This window comes from Xyrauchen texanus, chromosome 20, assembly GCF_025860055.1.
Source record: "Xyrauchen texanus isolate HMW12.3.18 chromosome 20, RBS_HiC_50CHRs, whole genome shotgun sequence".
Lineage (NCBI taxonomy): Eukaryota > Metazoa > Chordata > Actinopteri > Cypriniformes > Catostomidae > Xyrauchen > Xyrauchen texanus.
Genome location: NC_068295.1, coordinates 23,353,923 through 23,362,821, shown reverse-complemented (window position 1 = coordinate 23,362,821; position 8,899 = coordinate 23,353,923).

Genomic DNA, 8,899 nt, shown 5'->3' with positions numbered 1-8,899 from the left:
ATTTTACTGGTTTATTTAAATTCAGAGTTGTTTAAATATTGATAATGATCTATAAACCTCGATAATAAATGATACACATATGAAAACTTACCATGGATTTACTGTAAAAAAACAAACAAACAAACATTTGAGGTTTTATATGTTGCTTATACTTAAAAGTTTATGAGTAAACAAAGCAACCAAATAATTTTCTGTTTAGGCCTATACATATACATATATATATATATATATATGTATGTATATATGTTTATAGAGGTGTCAGTATTGGCCTAAAATACTTGGTATCAGATTAAAAGGAAAGTGTTGTCGGCCATCCCTAGTTTGACAGACAACAAAAGGTGAAGGTTGGAATGCGCAGCAACATTAGTTATGGTTCGTAAGAGTAGCCCAAATACAGGCTGGACATTGTGGAGGGTCAGTTAACAACTTTTTTACAATCTTTTCTTTCTAAATGTAAAGCAACTTTTTGCATAACCGTGACAGAAGATACTGGGAAATGATCTAATATTTATATAAGCTGGCCATCTGAACCTTTCGTCAGCATTAAATGTCGGTGATCTTCATGCCTTATTTGAAGATTTTCAGTGATAAATAAAGCCTACCAATCTGTCTTTATCCAGTCTGGCATTGTTTTTCTCCATTTTAATGTACTGTTTTTATTTTTCCATCTTCTTTTTTCCTGTTCTGTGCCCCAGGCCAGAACATATTCCCCTCTGACCATTTTTGTCATGTGACGTCAATGTAACGTCGGTTGACAGAGGGTGAGCGGTAGCTATGAAGGTACCTCTTGATAAAAATGCATAGTTGAGGGGGCCCTGGGTAGCTCAGTGAGTGTTGATGCTGACTACCACATCTGGAGTCATGAGTTCGAATTCAGGGTGTACTTAGTGACTCCAGCCAGGTCTCCTAAGCAACCAAATTGGCCCGGTTGCTAGGAAGGGTAAGTCACATGAGGTAACCTCCCCGTTGTCACGATTTGCGGTTCTCGCTCTCAATGGGGCACGTGGTAAGGTGTGCAAGGATTGACTGTCTCAGAAGTGGAGGCAACTGAGATTTGTCCTCCACCACCCAGATTGAGGTGAGTAACTGCGCCACCACTAGGACCTACTAAGTAGTGGGAATCAGGCATTCCAAATTGGGGAGAAGAAAATGCATATTTGAACCCATTTAAAATGCTAAGAACATTTTAAGTGAAAATAAAATAAAATAAAAGTTAAATCAAATACAGTGTATTATTAAGGTATTGTAGGAGATTTGACACTCCCCTTGTGTGGCGCCCCTATGCGTTGCATACCCCATTTTTGCTCCACTGTCTGAGATTTGTATCTGCGTATCTGTTATTGTTGTCTTACAATATTTTAATTTGCACAAGATAAATATGGTCTGAGACTTGCATCAAAAGGCTGATATTAATTACTGCTATTTAATCAGTTTCTTTTGTGATCTGTTATAGACTTTTAAGAGTCAAGATTGCTTCAGAGAGCAGTTGATTATCCATTTAACACTTGCATAAATTATTTGGATAATTATTTAGATGAAAAATATACAGTACACATGAGAGTTTAGTCATTTTATTGACTTTATTTTTATTTTCTTTTTCTTTATTTTTCCAACTTTAGCGAGGTTCCTAACACAAAGTTTCAACTGTTTAACTGTCCAAATTATAACATTTACCAGACTAAATATGGTATAAGTGAGAGGTTATGTTTATTTGTAAATTCTTCAAGAATTAGAGATTTTTGCCTATGTTAACATAATGCAGGTTATGCTGCCTTCACATTCTATTGGAATTATCATAAATTCAAGTTGGGAAACTCTGAGATAATTTTGATACCCGAGATTCCGAGTTGGGAGGAGATGTAAACTTTCAATATGGTGGAGGAGAGGACAGTTTCTGTAAAGAATGACAGGTTTTTATAAATATTTCAAAATTTTCAAAAAGTTTATTGTTAGCATGTTTCGGTCCATATATCAGCAACCATTTAATGCATGTTGTACATTTTCACACTGTGAAAATAGCTTGTATTTGACCAAAATTCCATTATCAGCAAGCTAACTATAGAATATAGTGACTGGTGTTCCAAAAAATATGTGTGAATGAACTTGGCATTGTCCATGTTTACCTATTCATTTCGACAATAAAGCACTTGAACCCGTAATTACAATTCAAAAGTAGGATAATTCCGAATGCACAAGAAGGCAGTATTATATGATGGTGAGTTGATGGTTTGTTATAAACAGTAGAATAAGGAAAACTACAAAAATGGTTAGACAGTTTTATTAGGAAGTAAATCATTAAGTGAATCAGGTCTTTCTGGCAGGGCTTGAGGGATTTTTCTTCTGTAGAAAAATCTAGAATTGAATGTAGAATTTAAGAAAATAAACTTTCCAAAGAGCACTTATTAACCCAAATTCATATGGTTAATGATGAATTAAAGCATCATATTTCTCCTAGAGGGCCTTTACGCATTTATCTGACCTGACTATTGCTTGTGCATTTAAGAAGACATCTGGGAAATTAAACACTTAAGCTATGGATTATTTAGATGTGGTTTGTGACTAATGAGTAGGGAAACACTAGCTGTTGTTTGTCCCTGAAAATGATCGCAAGTTCATTTCCCTTTCTGCCGCACTGCAAAACTAATGCCAGACTTTCCCAATGATGTGCACACTTTGATAAATGGGGAGATGTATACTTTGTGATGTATTACACTCCTCTCACCAATTCATTTGCACCCTAGAACCATTTGTTTTGTGAAATCAATGGCACAAATTTCTGCTAACATTCTGTATGTTGTGCATTTGTGGCAATTACATTTATAGGCTCCACCCACCAAAAGTGAATGAGAAAAATTGCAGAGTTTTCATTGGTTTATGCTGCTGTGATTCTCGTAATGTCGTTGATCGTGACCATTTATCATTTTTCGAACCTCTTCAGGCAATAAATGTTATGATGGTTTACAATTGTGTGCAGTTGTAATTGAACTTTAGATGGTCAGTATTCCATAGAGCATTTCAAGATGATGAAGCCTCAACTGGGTGCTAAATGGTATTGAACACGAACTACATTCTGCAGACAGGCCTTATTATTATTTCTATAGTTATTTCTAGCATTCTCTTACCAGGTATCTGCACTGAAAATAAAAATGAAGAAATACCCATTTTCATATTGCCATTATAATAAATATGTAGGAGGTTCCTGGAACACCAAAATGAGAATTCTGGGCCGAAACCGAAAATTCTAATATAATATAGTTATATTATACAATTGTAATATTTTAGTAGTAATTTCTTAACCTTAAAACCCTCTGGCTTTTATTTTGACAGACCACTACATTAAGAACCCTGCGTGTGTGTGTGTGTGTGTGTGTGTGTGTGTGTGTGTGTGTGTGTGTGTGTGTGTGTGTGTGTGTGTGTCAACAACAGAGCAGCGCTCATTTGCTGAAGCGCTGGCATGCAGACTGTATTTTTACTTCTTAAACGCACCATTTGCAATTTGCAAAACTACTATATGGCATCAAGAGACTTTTAATATAATGCATGAGTCATATGGACTGCTTTAATGGTGCTTTTATTCTTCTATAACATCATAGTGGATCTTGACAGTAAAAACCATGACGTACAATAACACACAACACCGAAGCACTTGTAAATTCTCTTTATTAAGTGCTTATGACCAAGAGAGAGATTACTTCACTTCTGGTGATGTGAGCTTTAATGTACAACTTAAACAATGTTTTTTCTACGTAAGCATGTTTTGGCCAATATTTTTGGCCTTATTTTCTCTTATGCCAGAAAACCAAAAATAGCATTTTATGCCATTTTTGGCAGCCAAAATTTCTGTGTATCCCTTAGGAAAACATTATTGAATTATAAAATCTTTACAATTACAAAAAAGTCTTTCTAATATTATCACAAATAGTGATGCACTGATATATATTAGGGCTGCACGATTTGGACAATAAGTAATATTGCGATTATTTTGAAAAATATTGTGATTGCGATTTGAACTGCGATTATGATGGTAATGTTTTCCACATGTTTTACTGCAAAAAGGCTGCTGGGGTTTTCGAACTTGAGCCCTCATAAAAAGACCAAACTGAGACCTTTTTTTCAGTTTAACCACAAATAAATATATAAACAGTGAAACAGTCTTCTTCATATTCAAATGTTACCATCCACCATGTACCTGTTTTTGTCCATTTTGTGATAGGGTATCAGCCCACTAATCATCATCATTAGTTTTTGAAACAGTCAACTTGAATAATAGGGATTCTTCAATCAGGATTTTAACATCCGATACCGATCTCCAATTTTCTTTTCATCTCATCAATCGATGCTGATCATTTAACTTTTTATCAGCAGCTCTGTCAAAACTGGCTGTTCTATGTCACTGTTAATTAAATTTCCCTGTTGGTAAAACCATAGTTGATGCCTAGTTTTTGTTGTCAAATATAATGTTGGTTGATTGAATAATGCAATAAACACAAAATATAATTTTAAAATGTGAATATTACTCTTTATTCTAGGCCTTAAAAACTAGTTGGCTTATACAAACTATTCTTTACTGTATATAAGATAGTCCTAAAGAATGAGGCTTAATGTCAAACTGAAGTTGAACTGATAACCCATTGGTGTAATTCAATTTAAAGTGAAAATTTTGGTTAGTTTGGCACCATTTCATTTAATAGTTTTATTCATTATTTTATTATATTTAATTTAGTAATGCATTATAGTAACTAAATATTTAATATAGATTTATTATATGTACGTTCCTTCCTTTTCATTTTGTTGGATGTTGGTAATATTAGTTCCGCTTTTACTTGTTTCCGTTGGGAGTGTAATAAGGGTGACACGCTCTCTCGTGAGGTAAACAAATGACAGGAGAATGGAGGAAGAGGAGTTTCTGGACTCTACAGGTGTTATTGATCATGCTGTTTGCTCAGCAATCTTTAAAGATATTAAAAATTATACCCGATCTTGTATTCTGCGTTATTATTATGATACATGTGCCTTGCGGAGACTGAGATGCTGCTACCGCAGATAATAATAAAAAACACTTCACGCAGGATGTGCCAGTTTAGTGTAAATAAAACGTTTAGGGCACGTAAGCAAATGGAACTGAACTCCGAGCACTTCTGTTACTCTAAGCATGAGAGGGAGTTGTGGAGTGCAGAACCGCTCTGAAAACACCAACAATGCTCTAACTTAATATAGACTGCAGCGCAAATAAACTTTAATGGGAGCAGAATATTTATTTATTTAATTAAATAACAGCCCTTCCAGTTTAATATTCGCACAAGTTCATATCGCGGTTTCAATTTTATTTTGATTAATTGTGCATTGAAGATACTGAGAAGAGTCAATCAAAATATGTTTGGGAGTACAGAACACAAAGTATAAGAATTGTTGGTGTGAGTCTACACCACCCCTCTTCTTTGTAAAAATGTGGTGTGTGTGTGCATAAATATAGTGGCACCCATTCCGCTTTAGCACTCAAAAATCTGCTCAACTTAACTATAACGCGATGGGTGAATTACATGAGAAGATGGTCAGAGGTGTCGTACAGGGATATTTTTGTGTTGTCTCTTGGAGTTTCATGAGCACAGAGGCACATCAGTACATCAACAGCATGAAGGTAGTATCTTATGGATTTATGAATGACGTACTCTTGCTTTAAAATCTTCCTGCCCTGCTTCCAGTTGTTATGACATTCTCGGAACACTTTTAAATACTCATGATAACTCTATAACCTGTAAATCCACATTGCTAACTAATTACACTTTTACATCAACTCCATAGAAATCTATATAGAAAATGCTAGACCAGAAGTTCAAAGACAACGTTTTCAAGATGGATGTTTGCTAGTTTCTCTGGCGCATAAGTGAATACTCTTTACATGACAGATGATTAAGTCTCTCTGAACTCACTCATTGTTTTTCATATAGTAAAGACTGGTCCTCAGAATGCAAGACACTTCCAGCACTGTACTGAAGTGTCCAAGGAGCATGAAAATGAGTGTATCTTTAATGATCATAGATAACATTTTCAGTACATAAAGGAGCTCACAGTGGAAATGATTGTGGGTGAAAAGGGGTTTTGGCTTGTCAGTGTACTGTATACTCCCTATTTAACTCTACTGGCTGCATGGATTCGTATTGCCGGTGGCAGTGGCAGCAATTATTTGTTCTGGCCTTCATCATTGCAGGCCTCACTTACATGGTTTGTCCTAACATTGTCTTAACACTTTGTCCCAACATTGCCTTAACACATTGTTCCCTTTAGCACAACACAATTTAGTCCAGGAACGAAGATACTGGCCAGTATGAATCACAATCTTTTATAAACTGTGTTGACAAGCCGTGTGCCCACCACCCACCTGTTCATTTTAAAAGTATAATATATACAGTTCTTAATGCATTTCCATACCTCTTGCAGAACCTGCCATATTTTTTGGTTGGTTTTTTTACTAAGAGGGATTAAGTGTGTGTGTGTGTGTGTGTGTGTGTGTGTGTGTGTGTGTGTGTGTGTGTGTGTGTGTGTGTGTGTTGTATTTACTACTACCATACTGAGTAATGTCAGGTTAAGCGAATGGGAAAATAACTTTGCAGGGTAGGGATAAATGAAAAAATACAAACTTGATAGGAGAACCGACACAACAGAAATACCAAACAAGGGCTATAACACAAGACAATCCAGCATCTAACAAAAGAAACAAGACCAGTACACAGTATATACACAGAGGGGTAATGGAGAACAAGTGAAACTAATGATCAAACCAGGGATAACAAGGGGGAGTGGACAGGGAACAAACGAGCAGGAAGAGCACATGGCTTCGTTTTTCAAAAATACGCAACGCAACAGAACACAACACAGAAAAAAAGAGGACAGGTCAGGATAAACACAGCAATACCAAACAAACCAAAAAAGAACAAAACACAAAGATGACAGTATAATACTACAAAAATCAAACCAAGAAGGCAGGATACTGATGCAATACATGTAAGGCAGAATTATTCAAACCATACAAAGCATGTGTCATGAAATATAATAATTTATGGGTCATGGGTCATCTTTTCTTACCAAACAGTCCTATTATTAATAAACAATTATATTTAATAAATCCAAATCCATTTGGCCCTCTAAAGCTTATGTTACTTATGTAATGCTTATGTAACTAGTGATCTTATTATTTAGATTACGTGAATATGAATGCATCTCATAAGCTTCGAAGTGGAAAATAATAATTATATGAGCAAATTGTTGCACAGGCAACAGAACTATTTTTTTCTTCCGCTCATCTTGAACTGCAGAAATGCTAAAATACACCAGCAGTCAGACAGTGTTCACCCTTTCAGTCATAGCGCTCATTCAAAGAGAGAGCAGAGCTTTCCTGAGGTAAAGATAGAAAAACGGCATTTGGAGTTATTCACATTAAGTAATGACAAACCTAGACATGACATGTATTATAATGGGCTTGTGTGACAATTTATACAGGTTTATTTAAATGAAGAGGTGTTAAAACATTGATAATGATCTTTAATCCTTGTTAATGAATGATACCCTGATGAAAACTACCCATGGATTTGCTGTAGTAAAATTGTATTAACAATGACTGTAGTAACCATGTGTCTTTCTTTTTGGCAGTAACCAAGGTTATAATACAATTAACCATGGATTTGCTACAGCATTACTGTAGTAACCATATGTAACTAAAATATAATAGTATGTTATGTAATGTAACACATAATAATGTCTATGGTTATTTTTGTGGTTTTATATGTTGCTTATACTTACTAATTTTTAAAAGGTAAACAAAGCAGACTAAAAATTTCCTGATTAGGCCTATACATATATAGAAAATATAAGTCATAATTTAAGTTACGTTAAAATTAAATTTATTAGAGGTATTTGTATACCTCTAATAATGTATTTGGATATCGGCAATACTGGCCTAAACGTACTTGGTATCGGATCGAAAAGAAAATTATTGGTATCACCTATCCCTAGGATGCTTATGTCCACAGGTGCTTAGTTTTTCTTTACAAAGTGACATCTACTGGCCTGGCATGCATAATACAGTGTTTTTAATCGTTTTTGCGGATCCGTGTGAATGGGGATTGTTTTGACAACGTTGTCGTCTGTACGCAAGCTTTTCAGAAACACAAAGGAAAACCTTCAGTTTTTAGTACATCGTTGTCGTGTAAACATACCCTAGTGACAACCGAGTTTGATACAACAGAATGTACTACACACTAAGGCTATGTTCAGACTGCAGGCAAATCAGATTTTATTTCTCAAATCAGATCTTTTCAGGCAGACTGTCCGCACTATTAATTGCATGTGATCAAATCATTTTTGCGCGTTCAGACATAACCAACCTATCTGCATGGGTTGCTTTGGAACTACGTAGGCATACCAACTTGACGATACTGTCAAAACACAGTCACAGTGCAGAACTCGGTGCCAGAGGAGACTGGTAAATATTGTGATGTTCCATGCTGCAGTCACCAATTTCTGATTTCGTCGTTGTGTCTCGTTAAGATTGATGCAAAAGACCATTTTAAATCAAATTATGCAGCCAGAGCTTCCGGACAGAGACACATCTGAAAAAAATCTGATTTCAATTGAATTTGAAACCACCTGGTTTGAATCATATTCGGAAAAATCCAATTTCATGAGGTTTTTTGCTGTTCAGATTAACAAAAACTCATCTGGATACAATCTGGATATGCAAACAATCAGATTTTTATTGCCAGTCTGAAGTCCTAAGACAGTTGTTACAAGCCTATAATTTTATAACAGCTCACTCCACCTGTCAGAGGTCAATGGCTTTGTGTGAAGCAGAGCTTTTAAAAATAAATAAATAAATACATAAATCTCAAAGTGAAACAAGGTT